The sequence below is a fragment of the Octopus sinensis genome, linkage group LG3 (assembly GCF_006345805.1).
Source record: "Octopus sinensis linkage group LG3, ASM634580v1, whole genome shotgun sequence".
Lineage (NCBI taxonomy): Eukaryota > Metazoa > Mollusca > Cephalopoda > Octopoda > Octopodidae > Octopus > Octopus sinensis.
In genome coordinates this window covers 91,382,357-91,399,469 of record NC_042999.1, presented here as the reverse complement: position 1 = coordinate 91,399,469, position 17,113 = coordinate 91,382,357, and positions in this window count along the sequence as shown.

Genomic DNA, 17,113 nt, shown 5'->3' with positions numbered 1-17,113 from the left:
TGGGTTCGACTTAGCACCGGAACATCTTTTCCACTTGTACTCCCTGACAAACAATTTCACTAAACAAACGATGCAGTAGGGAAAACTGTGTTATCCTCAAATAAGGGTCTAGTCACTAGGCCTGGTCAATTTGAATTACATTACGGGCCACTTTAATTACAGAAAGTTTTTTGGGGGCTGCTTGTATACTGACAGAATTGAAAACATTTTGCTTTCTCATGCTATTATTATAATGATGAATGAATGACTGTCGATTCAATATGAAATATTATCGTTGCAAAAACAGAAGTATGTTCCTTTTTTACTTTTCCTTACACTCTTTAATTTTTGACACAAATTTTTTAAATGTTTGTTTAAATAAACCCATTTCAAGAAAGTATCAAGTGGGCAGCAAGATAAAGGTCTGCGGGCCGCACGCGGCCGTGTGCCTCAGGTTTGCCAGCTTACTACGAATGAGAGAATTAGGCTAAACTTATGTGGTAATGTCAAAATGTGGTTTAAGTGTGCTAAACCAAACTACTCCGTCTGCAATAAGAGATGTTTTATCGTAGCACCGGTATGAAAATGGTCGTCTTACTTCGATCAAATGTTCTTTCTGGACTGTGTTAGACTTGTTAAACTGGCTATCTTTACCACCTCAGTTACAGATACCACATTCCTGTCTAACAATATTTTGGGTCTTTCTCTCTCTTTTTTTTTTGTCTTTGGTTATTTCTTACTTGCTTCTATCTATAAATCAAAGGAAGTGACCATTATTCCCTTCAATCTTTGCTTTTGAGACCTGGGTATCAATATTTTCAAACTGACCTTTTCCCATTACATTTCAGATAGATTCATCATTGAGTTGCTGAGGTATAAATATCATTATAGTAAATTTTCTGCTCAATACCAAAGATTTGCTTGTTAGTTACATGACTTTAACCACTTAAGCATGTCGCTTAGTGGCTGACAATACGTGCATCTCTGGTCATAAGCAAGAGTAGTGGGGGAATATCACATCATAGTCCTGTGTTGAGAAGGGTTCTTTGTGGGACTGACATGAAAAATCCCGATTACATACTAATGGATTACGTACATGGGTTCGACTCTCCACTGGAATTTCTTTTCCACTCCTACTCTCTGACAAACAATTTCACTAAGCATTCTTTGGGGTTTGAGTGAATGTAACAATACCTTCCTAGGGATAACTAAATAGAAGATAATAATTGCTACCCAAGGATAAAAATCTTGCTACACGATGTAATTGTAGGTTTGATATGCTACCTGAAGAGAAGTGAGGGAGAGAGACACAGTTGGGTAGAAGACAATGAGAAAACAAAAACCAACAAAAGAAAGAAAAGTAAGACGGAAGAGAACAGTGAAAAATACGATTATAGAAGAGAATGGAAAAGAAGCAAGGATTAAAATAGGAAAGAAAGCAAACAGTAATTATTTGAACAGAAATTGTATGAATAGGGAACTCGAGATGGGAAATGCAATGGTAATATTGATTCTAAAAGTGATGGTCAAGACTTCAAATCTATTTTATCTTTTCGTTAATGAAATAAGCAATTTCATGAATATCCTAATCCAAACATAATCTATGATTCCCTCTGGTTGTTTTGGTCTTCGTTATTTGCCAGTCTACAATAATATTGTAATATCTTGTTTTTAATATAACTTATGTCATGTTATACTGGAACAAGAGATAGACAGACCAGACCAGACTAGACAGACAAACAGACAAACAGACAGATAGACAGGCAAAGGGACATACCATCGGACAGATACATTAAGAGGAATAATAAACAGATGCAGAGGGAGAGGACGAGAAAAAGGATTTAGATGTGCGTGTGTGTGTGTGTGTGTGTGTGTGTGGTGTGTGTGTGTGTGTGTGTGAATGTGTATCTGTGTCTGTGTACACGTGCACTAGGTGCTTGAAACAATAATCCTATAAGTCATGAGTTCATATAAGCTCAAAGCGTTTCGATGAGTTTCTATACAGATGACGTTATTCGATCTTACTTCAGTTTACCAATATGCTCCGAGAATTTTACCAATTATAGCAAGGTGTCCTTCCAGTGTAAGATTTATGCTTTATCCGATGAATGCCATAGAATCGGAGCTACGTACCTACGTTTATAATCTTTTCATTTACATGCTGTACCCCATTTAAAGTCACTAGACGCACCGATTTATTTTTATCATCAGTCCATGTGTTGCTTTATGACCCCTATACTGTCTTCTAAACATATTTCTTATAACTTACTAGAACCAACTCCTTGTCCATATATTTGTTCTTCAATTTAAAAACTAAACTGAAACATCTTGCTTACATCAATTCTACCCAGTCGTCTCTATCGACTAAGTTAGAGTTATAAAGCTATGGACAGTGTAGCTCTTACTCAATCCAACAAAGAAAGCAAAGTACCCAAATTTATTTTGTTTTGTTTTGCTGACGCTGAGTCTACAAACAATAACAATCGAACTGAATGGACTTATCGTTTGTTCTATCGTTTTATGACGGTGGATGTTAGAATCATGACAGTGGTGGGCCTAATACTTTGAAGAACTTCGAGACGGTGACAGGATCCAAAGATTAACCGGGATAGTTCGGTGGGTTTATTGCTTGTCTCTTGGAGATGTATATTCATGACACAGTTCACCGTGAAAGGATCCTTGACCGACGAACTAGTTAAGTTGTTGAAGGTATGGTTCAATCTTCAACTTCAGGCTAAACAGTGCCTCGGACGATAGGTTTGACCTCCACTCTGCCGAAGCAATCATAAAACTGCTCTTGTTTTTGTTTTACTTATGGCTAGAAAAGTACCTCACGCACAGTCTTATTCATGCAACTGGTGGACCTGAGAAATATTCTCTTGTGGTATTTTTCTATCCTTAGATATAATTTTTCAGCTTCTCTTCATAATAAACATTATTTTTTTTATTCAAAACTGTATACTAATATTCATGTTGAATATCCTTCCTGTTTCAATCACAGAATTCAGTTCTTTTTCTTTTCCGAGTACACTTTGAGGTCATCCATATATTGCTGGCAATTAATCTTCACTCTGGTATTATCAAGCTCATAGGTAGGCTTCGATTTTCAAAGTATATTAATGCAACGAGGAAAGGAAGAGGAAAGGGCGTTTCTTCTCGAAATACCTATCTGCGTATTTTCATATTTTCTAATGATTAATTTCCGAGGCAAGCATTGGAACAGAATACAGAGAATTAATGATAAAGGAAACACAATGATGACGTGGTATTGAATCAGTGCGTGTGTTTATTTTAATTTCTATTGGCATAATGACCCTCTCTAGGTACAACAAGATTCTACATTTTAGTTTTACTCCCCACAACTTTATAGCTTTTTCTAAAAGAAATAACCATTAATTTTCTCATTGACCTCGAGGGTCCCCAACCACTCTGAGAGCCAATAGTTTTGTACAATATCGTAGGATTACTTGTGGTGTACCCAACCAACAGCTAAGTTCTTTTTTATTCGTAACTCAATCTAAAGCAATCGATATTCAGCAGTTCTTCTTTTACTCTCCAGGCAATAAATTCTTCTTCTCTTGAAAGTTATATATTTTATCTGCAATGAAATTGCTAATAATATCCCAAGTAATGATAAACATGAAATAAGTGTATATTCACTGACTTCCCTCCCTTTTCTTTGTCCTTCTGTACTAACTCTGGTTCTCTCTTTGTCATCCATGTTAATGTTCCATATTCTATACACTCAATAGAAAACAGTTGTATATAAGTGTGCATGTTTGTGTGATATTAAAGCCACTATCACTGGTCCTGGGGCTTTCTTTATTTGGCATTTTCTTAAGAATCGTCATCATCATCATCATCATTATATGAAAACTCACATCTTATTTTGCTGGGTATAATGGAAAGTGTCAGCTGTCCACAGCCAGGAGACTAAGGTGACAATTTATTTATTATTATTATTAATATTATTGTTGTTGTTGTTCTTCTTCTTATTATTGAAAACAGACGATGACAAATCACCAAAGGTTTCAAGCAGTGCCTTCTTCTATGACTCAAAGAGACAATACTCTCCTTAGAATGCGAGTTGTACCCAACAATGCTGTCTTGTACATCACCTCGGGCCTGACAGCAGATCCACTATTTTAATATGTTTTTCAAAGCTCTTGGAGACTGCTCCCAACGCCTCAATTACAACCGGCACCACCATTACTTTTCTCATGCCCCCAAACTTTCCTATCTCGTCCCGCAGTGGCTGTTATTTCTCACAAGTTTCTGTTTCCATACATTTCACCCTCGAATCGCCTGGTATTGCAGAATCTATTATCTTTACCTTTTTATTCATCTTTTTAGGATGATCACAATATCTGGTCAGCTCGCCTCTATGACTTGGTTGCACTGCATGTTAAAATTCCAGAGTATTTTGTAATGTTAGTTTTCCATAACTCCCTCTGGCTTATGTTCATACAATTGTTCGGCTCCGTCGAGCTTTGCTTTACCGCACACCAGCCAGGTGACCACATTGTCGTATTTCCTTTTATATTTGCGTTGTGCTAGCTTACAGCATTCACTAACAATATGGTTTATACTTTCTCCTTTCTCAGAGCACATCCTACACTGTGGCGAAACAGTGCTTTTATCAATGTGATATTTGGAATAGGTTGTTCTGAGAGCTTGTTCTTGAGCGCTGCACACTAATGCCTCAGTGGGCCCTCTTAAGTCTCCTTTCTGCAGCCATTGCCAGGTTCCATTCCAACCAATCTCATCTTTATTCTTCAAGAACTGACTGTACATTTTCTTGTCTTGCCAAATTTGCTTCCCCTGCTCTCTCTGGTCTTCCTTAAATTGTTGTTGGATCTATTATTATTATTATTATTATTATTATTATTCGAAATTCGGTAGTTTCAGGCAAATTTCTACTACATCATCTGTTACACCACCGTGTTACTGAGATATGTAACACATGGTGGTTTCATTTAACAAGTTTGTCAGTGGAGTCAGGGTAAGGCAGAAAAGCAGCGGAGACAACAAGTCTCCTTGGAAAATTTTTTTTCTTATGGATATGGGGTAGGTTTTAATGGCTTGTGATTCATTTTTCAGTGGTATGCTGGTTTGCTGGTTTTCCAGTTAGCCATTGCGGATGATATATTTTAATATTTTTAAGTTTATTTGTGTAGAGAGACCCCAGTATGGAACACTGTCAAACGCCTTCTGGTAATCAATTCAAGTCATGTTGAAGTTTGTTTTTCTTTTTTAACAGTCTTCTATAAAAGCTCGATTTACAGAAGCTGCTCTCTGCAACTAAACATCCCTTTTGTTCTTCGCCTCGTAAACATTTTTCTTGGTGTGTTACAAGCCGGGTATAAATAACTGATGTGAGGATTTTGTAAGTTGTTGATAGGCATGTTATTGGCTTATAATTTTGTGGGTGTACATTTTTTTTTTTTTTGGTATAACAGTGGGTTTGACCTTCTAACATCCAATTTTGATATTGATTCTGGCTTGTTTATTATCCCATTAAATTCTTCCACTATTTGAGTATGGGTACTGGTGAGGTGTTTCGACCAAACGTTGGGGTCCTTGTCTATCCCTGGTGTTTTTCCAGTTACTGGTAGTCCTCAGTGTGTCCATGATCACTTGGCTTGCAATGTTGGGCCATGTCTTCGGAATTATTTTCCTCTTCCTTTCCTTTTCCCTATTTATCCATTGAGCACTTTTGTTGTGTTGTTCTTGCTTGCTCTATTTCCCTTCCCAATATGACTGAATTTCAGATATTGTTGTTGGCATGTCAGGTACTGATACGGCTTTTTTCTTTAAGTTTCAATAAAATCATTGTGTATTTATCTTAAACACTGCATTTTCTCGGAAGAAGCATTCACGTATTTCACTCCGTCATATGCAACAAGTTTTTACTGCTGTTCCCTGTCTAAGTTTCTTTTATCTCCTATGTATTTTCTTTATTTCTTAAGTTGTATTGTTTTGTTATATACGTCTTCTTTTCCTTTTTCATATTTGATCCCTCTTTCTCTAATTCACAAAATAGTGTTAAGTCTTTCTTGTATTTTTTTAATTTTATTTATTATGTTTTCTTACTCTTTTGGGGTTTGAGATTTGGCAATAGTTTCTCTGGATATCACTACACCTGCTAAATAGGATAGGTTTTTTAGTCTGTCGCTATTCAGGGTATCTTTTGATGTCGTCATTATTACTTGTAGGGTTCTGCTGTATACATTTATCCTATCACAAAGCTGTTTATTTATTTATTGTAGTGTTGGGGAGACGTTTCCGCTTATTCATATTTATCGATTTTGTGATGTTTTCTTCTATATTTGCTATTGCTTCAGACAGTTCGTCCCCAGCATCGATTATAGTTGGTCATGGTGTGTGTTAGTTTGTTTGTTGTTGTTTTGTATTTAAGCATCTGCGTGTCTGTATGTTGTTGATTTGCTGTGCTGTACTATGTATTGCAAGTGTTAGTAGTTGTGTAGGGATTTTAATTTGGTTCAGCTTTTTATTCACTGTCTGTACGGTAACCTCTGTTGTGTTTCTTTCTTTTTTGTGGGGGTCTTATGTGATTTTGGCGATATAATGTCTGATGTGCAATTTTCGTTTGATTGTCGCCCATTATTTTGTTTTATTGTCAGTGAGTATTTCTTCTATGAGTTGGTCTATTTCGGTTTTGGGAACTTTCTTTCTCGCAAGATATATCGTCGGACATTTGCAAATGGCTTTTGTGTGATGTTTTTCGTTATATCTTTATTATTTTCCCTCCATATCTCATATGTTTCTTTTATTATTCCTGTGCATTTTGTGTACAATGTTGAAGTGTAAAACGCACATAATACTTCAATGTAGTGGTCATCTGTCCGTCATTCTCTTTTAGTTTTGTTTTTCGTTTGGGCAGTGATATTAAGGGATGGGTCTGTCAGTTCAGTGTTAACTTTTTGACAGAAAAATGAAGCATGTTGGACTTTTTATTTATTGTTAAGTCCTTTAAAAACTGAACAGGTATAATTTTTAGATCTCAACAGCATTTCTTTGTCCCTAGTGATAATTTAGGAAGAAGCGAAAGAAAAACTAATATATTCCTGTCTTCAAAAAAAAAAAGAAAGAAAAGAAACGAGCTATTTAAATTGTCCTTAAGTAATACAAGCCTTCCAAAACATATCTGAGGACTCGATAGGCTGTGACTGCTGATGCATAAATAAGCATTGAGTTTACCATCCACAAACATTCCAAAGCGATGAGTAGTTGAAGTCACCTTTTGTCTTAGTACAGATCGTTTTCTGAACTAGTAGTGGTCTTGCATCAGGCGAACGCCAAGACCGGGTCCTGATCTTCGTGGCATTTGAAATGCAAACAGTGTCTATCGACATTCCAGATGCTAAGCAGTGTTCAAGATTTGGGCAATGCGAAAGATGAAACAACTTCTACGTTGGCCTTCTATGGAGAATCAGTGGAAGAGATGAGCGATGATGTCCACTTAATAATTTCTCGGCGTTGACGAGAGTTATCTGGTTGATCTGTTCCGAAGCACTTGAGGCTCAAGAACTATGGGTACTTCCCCAAAATCTCTGGCCTGACAGTACTACTCGTGATCAGTGCCGTCAGTTAACAAATCCATCCGAGATATAGAACAATGAAACCGATCTGTACGCACTCACTCAACGTTCGAGCATCGCTGCCCTGTGTAGTTTGTTTGTCAAACAGCAATTGTTGCGAGTAGAACAGATCCAGCTATCAACCGAATCAATCGGGAAGATTGCCTCGCTGCTTTATTTATTTATTTATTTATTACTTACTTACTTTTTGCTGAGAAAAGCAAATAGTTTCCTCAATCCGGTGGCAATGGCAGAAAAGGGTGTGTGGTGGCTAAAAGGACCGAAAACAGACACTTTCTTCTTCATTCAAGCCTTCGCCAACATATTCATGAGTCACGTCGAAAAGTAGAGAATTAATGCCTTTTCTATTAAAAATGTCTAATATAAACAATGTTTTTGTTTTTTAGCAACAATATTCTCACGTAGTCAGAAAGACTTGATATAATCAAATGCGAGGAAAAGGTAATGGACTGTCAAAATTATGTCAGACTACATGGTCCTTCTTTTCTTGAACATTATATCCATGTTTTGTTAAAGAGTAAAGTTACGTATTTGGGCATCCGAAAATGAAGTGGAAGCTTTCAGTTGCCCTCAAAACAATAGTTTGAGAATTGCTATATCCGCTGTTTGAGACGAACTACTTCCCAAGCAACGCCTTAAGGCCTACTGGGTAGTCTGCTTAGGGTTCGAAACAGAAAATGCGGCGAGAAGGTTGGTCTTTGGGCACAAGAAACAAAAGTGTTAGTCAGTGTCATCTACTATGATATAGAACTTTGACTTATTTTCATTTTTATATCACAATGTGGTGGATAGATCAGTGTAGAAGTAAAAAGAGAAGTGTTGTCGTGTGAATACGGGTTCGGGATGGGCTTACAAAACCTAATTCTCCTTGAAATTTGTTGGGTCGTACTGGAGATCATTCCAGTTCTGAGAGGAAGAACATGAGGTGTGTAAGACTGAACATGAGACTAAAGGACATGAGACTGAAGGTATATGGCATAAAGTCCAGTTGTTGCAACTGTGGCAGCAAGACTGACTTTAGGAATGTTGCCCTGATGAACTAGAAAAGCAGAGAAGGAAAAGCAGCAAAGATCAACATCAGCAAGTTGAGATTCCAGTTTTCAGAGCACTAATAGTTCCAGTTTAAGAGATGACAGAAGAGGTTACCTAAAAGCTAACAGACAGAGATCCTGATACCTATCCCAATGCCCACAGCAGGCGCAAGTACTTACTATCATCCTATCATCTTCTGATGAGAAAGGAAAGCTTGAGAAGAGCAAACTGGCGGCAAAGAATAAAGAAGATTCCCTTCATGAAGAAGAATGATCCACACTAAAATGTAACCAAAAAAAGGAAAAGTCTTCAGCTTTCTCAGTACAAAGTCGTGCGTTCGGAGTCGTAAATTTGAGCAGCGAAAACGTAGTAAGTGTTTTTTTCTATGCATGATTCAATTTCGATCGCAAATGTTTCCACAAAAGGAACTGACAAGTAGGAGATGATGACTATAAACTTGCTGCTGAGAGACTAACGACAAAGTATTCAGCAGCATGTCCTCGTTGTAGGAAAGAAATTCAAATCCTATTGAGTTAATTTTACCTTTCATTCTTCCGAATGCGATAAAATAGAGTACCAGTCAAGTACTGAGATCGATATACTTGACTGTTTTCATGTTTTATAGTCTTGTACGTATACTGAAACAGCTATTATTACCAATATTATTCATTTTACTTTATGAATTTTTATCTGATATAATAAAAAAAGTAAACAGTTGTCAACATTGTCAACAGGATTCGAATATTGCGCCCGATATAAACTGTGAAACCGTACTAACTTCTGCATCAATTTAACATTACAAACATTCAGTGTAGCCGACTTAAAGTAGCAACGATGACACAGTCGTAACCCGCCAACTCGAATCTCAGCCCACACAGTGTCAAGGTATGGTATTATGTATAATATAGTTAGTCAGATAGTTTTAGTCTAGCTCACTAGATCATTGATTATTACCAGGAGAAACTACGAGAAACAAACATTTTTAATGCATCACTTCTAAATAAATTTAGGAACTTAATTATTTGTATTAAATTTTCTCTTGCTAGCGTGAAAAGACACTTTAATTCGTAAAACCGATTTTGTTTGTTACTGTCATTCATAAAGAAAAAGAAATGCGACAGCGTAACAAAACTTCCCCACGGCCAATACCCCTCCCTACAAAAAAAATATAATAGATATAAAGAAAACAATCCCTCAAAACCACATTTTACAAGAAAAAAAGAAAACAGATTCAATTTCTGAGCAGACGATATTTATTTCACGACAAAAAAAAACGGTAGATATGAACAAGATGAACGATTAGCACACGCCCTCACATATGTACGTTTCGGCTAGCTAAGAAACGTATATATTGTTCGAACTGAGAGAGAGAGAAAGCTTCTTTCATTCGCTGGATCTAGTTCGAAAAAGTGGGCCCTAGATATGAATAGGCACTCCCATCACCATTGACATTCCCTCAAACACAAATACAGCAATGCTTTTCGCAGCTTCCAGAAAGACGTGAAATGAGCCGTCTTTGGAAGACAAAAAATATAATTCAGACTGAACCACAAAAATTGTTTAACAGGAACCAAATTGCTCTATCTTTCAGAAGCAGAAAAATCCAAATATACAACGAGGTGTAGATGCATTAATAAAAATGAAAAACGAGTCGACATCACTTCAGCACACAGTGATTGGATAGTGAAAAGTATACATTTTTAAAAATTCAACTAAATCTTTTATTTACATTATTTACATTTCCCCAAGACACCTGATGAAGTCTGGAGGGTATATCAGCCAAAACGTGTTAACAACAAACAAGATGAGGACAAATATCCGGCAAATGTAAATAATGTAAATAATTTATATAATTCCTCATCTGTTAAATACAAAACTGTATTAAATTTTTTATATCACCTATCACTTAACGCATGCGCATAAGTGCAATTCCGTGAACTATTCACTCTTATTTACGTGGCAGACATATGCAATTTAACTAAAGGTTGTATCATATGTACGGGATATTTTTGTTTGTTTTTTATGGGAAAACTAGAAAAATAAGAGTAAATATTTATTTTATGAGTGCTGTGTATTAAGTCTAAAAAATTGTGTATAAAGTATATAAAATGTATAAATAAAGTTCATTAAGTAATCATCGTATTCCAGTTTCTTTCACTTTTCAATGATTAGCAGATGAGCAACTATCTTTCTATACAGAAACAACATAGGCTACGCTTTCAGGTTTTTTGGATAAAGTTTTCAGAGACAACCGAATAGGTTTACCATCAATTCCGTGAAATATTCACGGGTCCTGCTAGTATATAAAATATTGGTGAAATATGATGAAATAATAAAAGCGAAAATCTTGTAAAAACTAGTTAGAGCTAAGGATAGTAGCGGAGATTATGCTCACCCCAAAGAACATGCTTTGCATGTCAGATCCAATATATTTAGAAGGAGTGAGTTCTATAAGAGTAGTGGTAGAGGGCATCCATGCAGAGCACTGGCCACCGGAGAGCTTTCTGTCTTGAAACAAGAAGTGAAGAAACTATTTGCTCACAACACAAGAATATTTGTTTATTAATGGTTGTTGAAAATTTAAGAATGGAGTCAAGTGCTGTCTGAGTATTATTTATTTGTGGAGATCTGTTGCTATCACGAATAATTTTAGAAATAATATTTAAAAAATGTCGTCAAATATTTTTTTACGATATTTTTTACAATATTTTGGTAAATTTTTAAATGTTATGGTAGCTAATTTGCTTTATTTGTGAAGTTACAACAGTAGCCTAGCATTCAAAGTAGAGGCCACTGTGTTGCACCGTCTGAGGTCACCTTTCTGCAAGTTCTTTGATCCCACGTTGATACCAGTTCTTGCCCATTGAGGCGAAGAACTCCTTCTCTGAATCTTCCACCACCTCTTGGTTGACGAAGCGTCGTGAGCGCAGGAAGTATGGATTAGAACAAGTAATAATCTGAGGAAGATATTTTTTCCATAATCCTAACATGCATAAGCTTCCAAAACCTGACGCCAAACAATGAAGGAGTTCTTCGCCTCTAAGGACAAGAACTGGTATCAGCGTAAGGTCAAAAGACTGGCAGAAAGGTGGCTTCAGACAGTGCAACGTAATGATCACTACTATGAATGCTAGGCTGTTTTTGTTGTAACTAGATGAATAAAGCAAATAAGTTACCAAAACATTGGGAAACTTTTGACTCAGCACAATATTTGAAGACATTTCTAGCTGATTGCTTCTAAAATTGTTCGTGATAGCTTTTTCGAACGAATTATTGATGCTCTTCTATTTTATTTCCGTCAGTGAATTAGTTATCAACTCTCTGTGTGCAGTTTATTTTAAATCATTGTACATTTAAACTCTAATTTCAATTTTCAATATTCCATAAATATTGTTTGAATGTCTTATCGATTTCTAAAACCCATTTCAGTGAAAATTATATTACTCTTCCAGTTGTTTAATCACGAATCAACAATCAAACTAAAATCTGAGAGAGTTACAGAGGAAAATCGGAATAACCAATAAAAGGAAAAACAATGGTAAACACATCTTTGTCTGTTTATCACTCTTTTTCTTTTTTCTCTCTCTCTCTCTTTCTTTTTTTTCTCTCTCTCTCTCTCTTTCTCCCTCTCTCCTTCTCTCTATTCTCTTTCTCCCTCTCCCCTTCTCTCTCTTCTCTTTCTCTCTTTCTCCCTCTCTCCTTTTCTCTCTTCTCTTTCTCTTCTCTCTCTCTTTCAGTTACTCTGTCTATTTCACATTCTTTTATATGTAATTGGATTATAACAGTTTTATCGCTGTTTTTGACAGAGCAGTTGCAATATTCACCTGAGTTAAACAGGTACAATGCTAACTAGAAAATGATATGATTGAGTGGCTGAAATATTTGAGCAACATTTCATAGATTTTGAGTTCAAATCCATTGCAACCTTTCATTATTTATTTAGAAGGAACGCATAATTCTACATTGCTTCAATGCACATATTTCTGTAAACAAGCAACAAGTCATCGGAGAATATGAGTGGAAATAGAAAGCCTTATAGTCATCAGAGCGTCGGATAAGAAGCTACATCGTATTTAAATACGTTTCTTTACGTTCTGCATCCATATCCTGTCGTGGATAACTTGCCTGTCATCCCTCCAGTGTTAAAATAAATACCAGTTAAGTAATGGGATTTATCAGACAGACATGTCCTTGATTCAATACTTGTGTTTAAGCCAACGCTTAATCAATGCTTCTTGCTGTGACAGAATCAGAGAAGCGGCAGGCAAAGCACTCTACGGTTTTACGGTTTTTAGTCACATCACTCTACATTCTGAGCTCAAGTCCTGTCAAGATCGACTTTACCATTCATCTTTCAGAAAATAACGCAGCAATCAATTATTGAGATTCATATAATTGGCTGCATTAACTCTGTTAGCATATATATATATATTTAAAAAGGAATTTAAAAATACATTACGAAGGATATATCATAAACAATTCATAATTATTTATGAATATATCAATGGCCAAAACAGGCAATCATAAATTTCATAAAAGAAGGGTGTATAATTATCAATAAATTACAACTATAACGGAGAGGGTTGTAAAAACCCTTACAAATATAAAGCTACTATAAACACTCATATTCTATCTCTTCACAATAAAGCTGTCGACGTGTGACATAACATAAAAATGTTAATTTTTATTGGAATTTCGAAGTTAGGAACCTAACTGTTCCACTCTTCTCTCCAGGAGAAATTGACACAAGAAAACATACTTTATATATGTATGTATGTATGTATGTATGTATGTATGTATGTATGTATGTATGTATGTATGTATGTATGTATAAATAGATTTAAAATACATCAAATACAGGACATCACCAACGAGTGAAAAATACGTAAACACACGAGAGGTAAGTACAGGATAGTATACCAAAAAATATACGATATGAACAGGACATCATCGACAAGTGAAAAATACGTAAACACATAATGAGAGACAAGTACGGGACAAAATACCAAAAGAAGTCTAACCTCGCCTCAGTTGTCGACTGTCCCTATTTCGAAATTTTACTGACAAGATAGGAAACCATAAAACAGCAGCATCCAGAAATTTCATGACTATAACATTTGTGGAGAGTTAGAGCTTCGAACGAACAAATAACGACAGAGTGGACGTACAGCAGCACTTCTACGCAATTCACTTTCATTTGAGTGAAACTGCAACAGCAAGAAATGAAATGTCTTGCCGAAAGACAACGTGTTGCCCACCGAGGAATTGAATCCACGATCTTGCACTACCCAGTCCAGCAGCCTAACAACAAAGCCACACGCTAAATAATCATTTCTAATATAAGCTCAAGGCCTGAGATTTTTTTAGGGGAGAGAGCAAATCGATTACATCAACGCCAGTCATTGATTGGTATTTATTTCATTAGCCCCGAAAGGAGGAAAGGCAAAGTCAACCTCAGCGGTATTCGAACTCAGAACGTAAAGAGCCAGAAGAAATGCTGTTAAGCATTTTGTCCGACGCGCTAATGGTACTGCCAGCTCGCCGCCTTCACAGTAGGTAATGACGTGAACGTCATTATATACTTACATACAATGATATATAATAAAGGATATATTACTGTTTTCTCAATCGCTATCCCCCAGTTATCAGCCCACTCCAATTCACTCATTATATCAACACATAGTGTGCACGGTGAGTGTAGTTTGACTCAAGTTACTTATATGAAAGCAAAACTGCGAACAAAATTGCATTAATTTTAATGAATTGTTAATAGATTATTATTTTACTAAACAAAAAGTAAACTTTTAATAAATGTATTCATATCAGATGAATCGACCGCAGTATATCGAAAGTATTTAATTTAATGAAACCCGGAGGAATAAAATGTAAATTAAAGTTTAGTTGGCACGAAAAACGAACTAAAGATGAGACTAATTACTTATTCATTTATTTCAGCGCATACATTGAACTCTCAGCCATTTCCACTATCTTACATAATGGACACAAGCTGTGTGTTCTAGCTTCACTATTATAGACTATACTTGTGTTCTGGCTGACGTATGAACCACACTAATGTTGTAGCTAGTGCAGAGACCGTATCGACATTCTGACTGCAGTACAGACGACAGCAGTGTTCTAGCTACAGTATGGAAAGCAGCAGTGCTGTGACTACAATATACCCTCTAGCAATGTTCTAGTTGCAGTATGAGGATCAGTTATGTCTTGGTTGCCCGGTCTGAGATTCAAACCCGCGATCCCTCGACGGCGAGTCCGCTGCTCTAACCACTAAGCCACGTGCCTCCACCGCATAGACTATAGTAATGTTTTAATTGCAGTATAGGTAACAACAGTACTGTGGCTACAGCATAGATAATAGCAATGCTCTGTTTCCGGTGTAGATATGGTAAAACTTTTGGATCTTTTCCTTTTGAACGGCACTTTTCAACACAATTTCTAGTTAACTAAACACTTTAAACTTCGTATACTGGTAGAATGTGTTTATAAAACATCGTTTTTTATTGGCTTTATTGAGAAAATTCTATAGGTTGTAAGATATTTAGTCTGAAATTTCGAGCATTTCGGCAATTTTAACCAATCGCTGGAGTCCATTTAGGTAAACGACATTCCGTCCCCCTTTAAGAAACAGATTGGGTTTATTTACATTTGTGAAGAAAAAAGATACCCTTCCTCTACCTCTAACCCTAACCCTAACTCTAACCCTAATCCTAACTAACCCTAAATCTAAAATAGATTGAAATTGAATAGATCGATACTAGGGCCATAATTATGGGTGACAATTTCATACGACACCGCTACGGAAAATGGGATGTTTTTCTAGCGGTGTCAAATGAAAATGTCACCCATAATTATGGCCCTAGGATCGATCTATTGCATTTCAATCTATTTTAGATTTAGGGTTAGGGTTAGTTAGGGTTAGGGGTTGGGGAAGGGTATATTTTTTCTTCACAAATGTAAATAAACCCAATCTGTTTCTTAAAGGTGGGACATATTCATACAGCACGGAATGTTGTTTACCTAAATGGACTCCAGCGATTGTTTAAAATTCCCGAAATGCTCGAAATATCTTACAACCTATAGAATGATGTTTTATAAACACATTCTACTAGTATACGAAGTTTAAAAGTGTTTAGTTAACTAGAAATTATGTTACAAAGTGCCTAAATGGACTCCAGCGATTGGTTAAAATTGCTGAAATGCTCGAAATTTCAGACGAAATATCTTACAACCTATAGAATGATGTTTTATAGACACATTCTACCAGTATACGAAGTTTAAAAGTGTTTAGTTAACTAGAAATTATGTTACAAAGTGCCGTTCAAAAGGAAAAGATCCAAACTTTTTTCTTCTATAGGCACATGGCCTGATGTTTGATGGGAGAGGACTAGTCAATTACATCGGCCACAATGCTTACTCGTATTTATTTTGTCGACCCCGAAATGATGAAAGACAAATTTGACCTCAGCGGAATTTGAACTCGGAACTTAGAGCCCAGAGAAATGCTGGTAAGCATTTTGTCCGGCGTGCTAACATGCACTGATATATGACGTGCCAGTTTTAATGCATAGTGTATTTATGAAGACATTATCCAGCATGTCTTGCCTTCTTTAATCTGGAAAAAGGCCGCGAACTGGCAGAATCGTTAGCACGCTGGACGAAATACTTAGAAGTATTTCGCCCGTTGCTATGTTCTGAGTTCAAATTCCACAGAGGTCGACTTTACCTTTCATCCTTTCGAGGTTTATAAATTAAGTACCAGTTGTGTACCCGGGTCGATCTAATTGACTGGCCACCTCCCCCAAATTTCAGGCCTGTGCTTATAATAAAAAGGATTATTTAATCTGGTAAGATGATAACTGAAAGAGATTTCGTTGCTATTTCTAGCAGGTCGAGCAGCCACTATGTGGGTAGGATTGCTAAACGTCCTGTGTATCGGAACATGTCTCCTGCTTAATCACTTTTATTTCTTGTCTTATATTCATGTTATCGGGACACCATATTGTTCTGTATTCGAAACCGTTTTTTTTTAAGTAAATTATAAAATTTTGTATTAATTTTTATTTCGCTAAAATAACATTAATGTAGCACTAAGTCGGTCGAACTACTAGCTCACAAGCAATTGTACATGTATATTACACACCTCGTACTCGTACTGATATACAGTCAACTTCCTTACGACTTTTATGTTTGGAAGAGCTGGCCAATTCTCGTCAGTCAATCAACGCCTACCGCAACCTGTCTCTATAAATCAAAAATAATCTGACTTACTTGATCGTAATTCTAAGAGAATGTAGAAAACTCTTTCGTGTAATCCTCTTTTGGTGCCAAGTCTAAAATTATATAAAATCTTGTTGACAGATGCAAATGTTTAATGAGTAGCTATAGGAAATAGTTAATATTCGAATCCACCTCTTGCTTTTGCTGTGGGACATCTCTTGCGTCTTGCCGGACTTCTAAGTGAT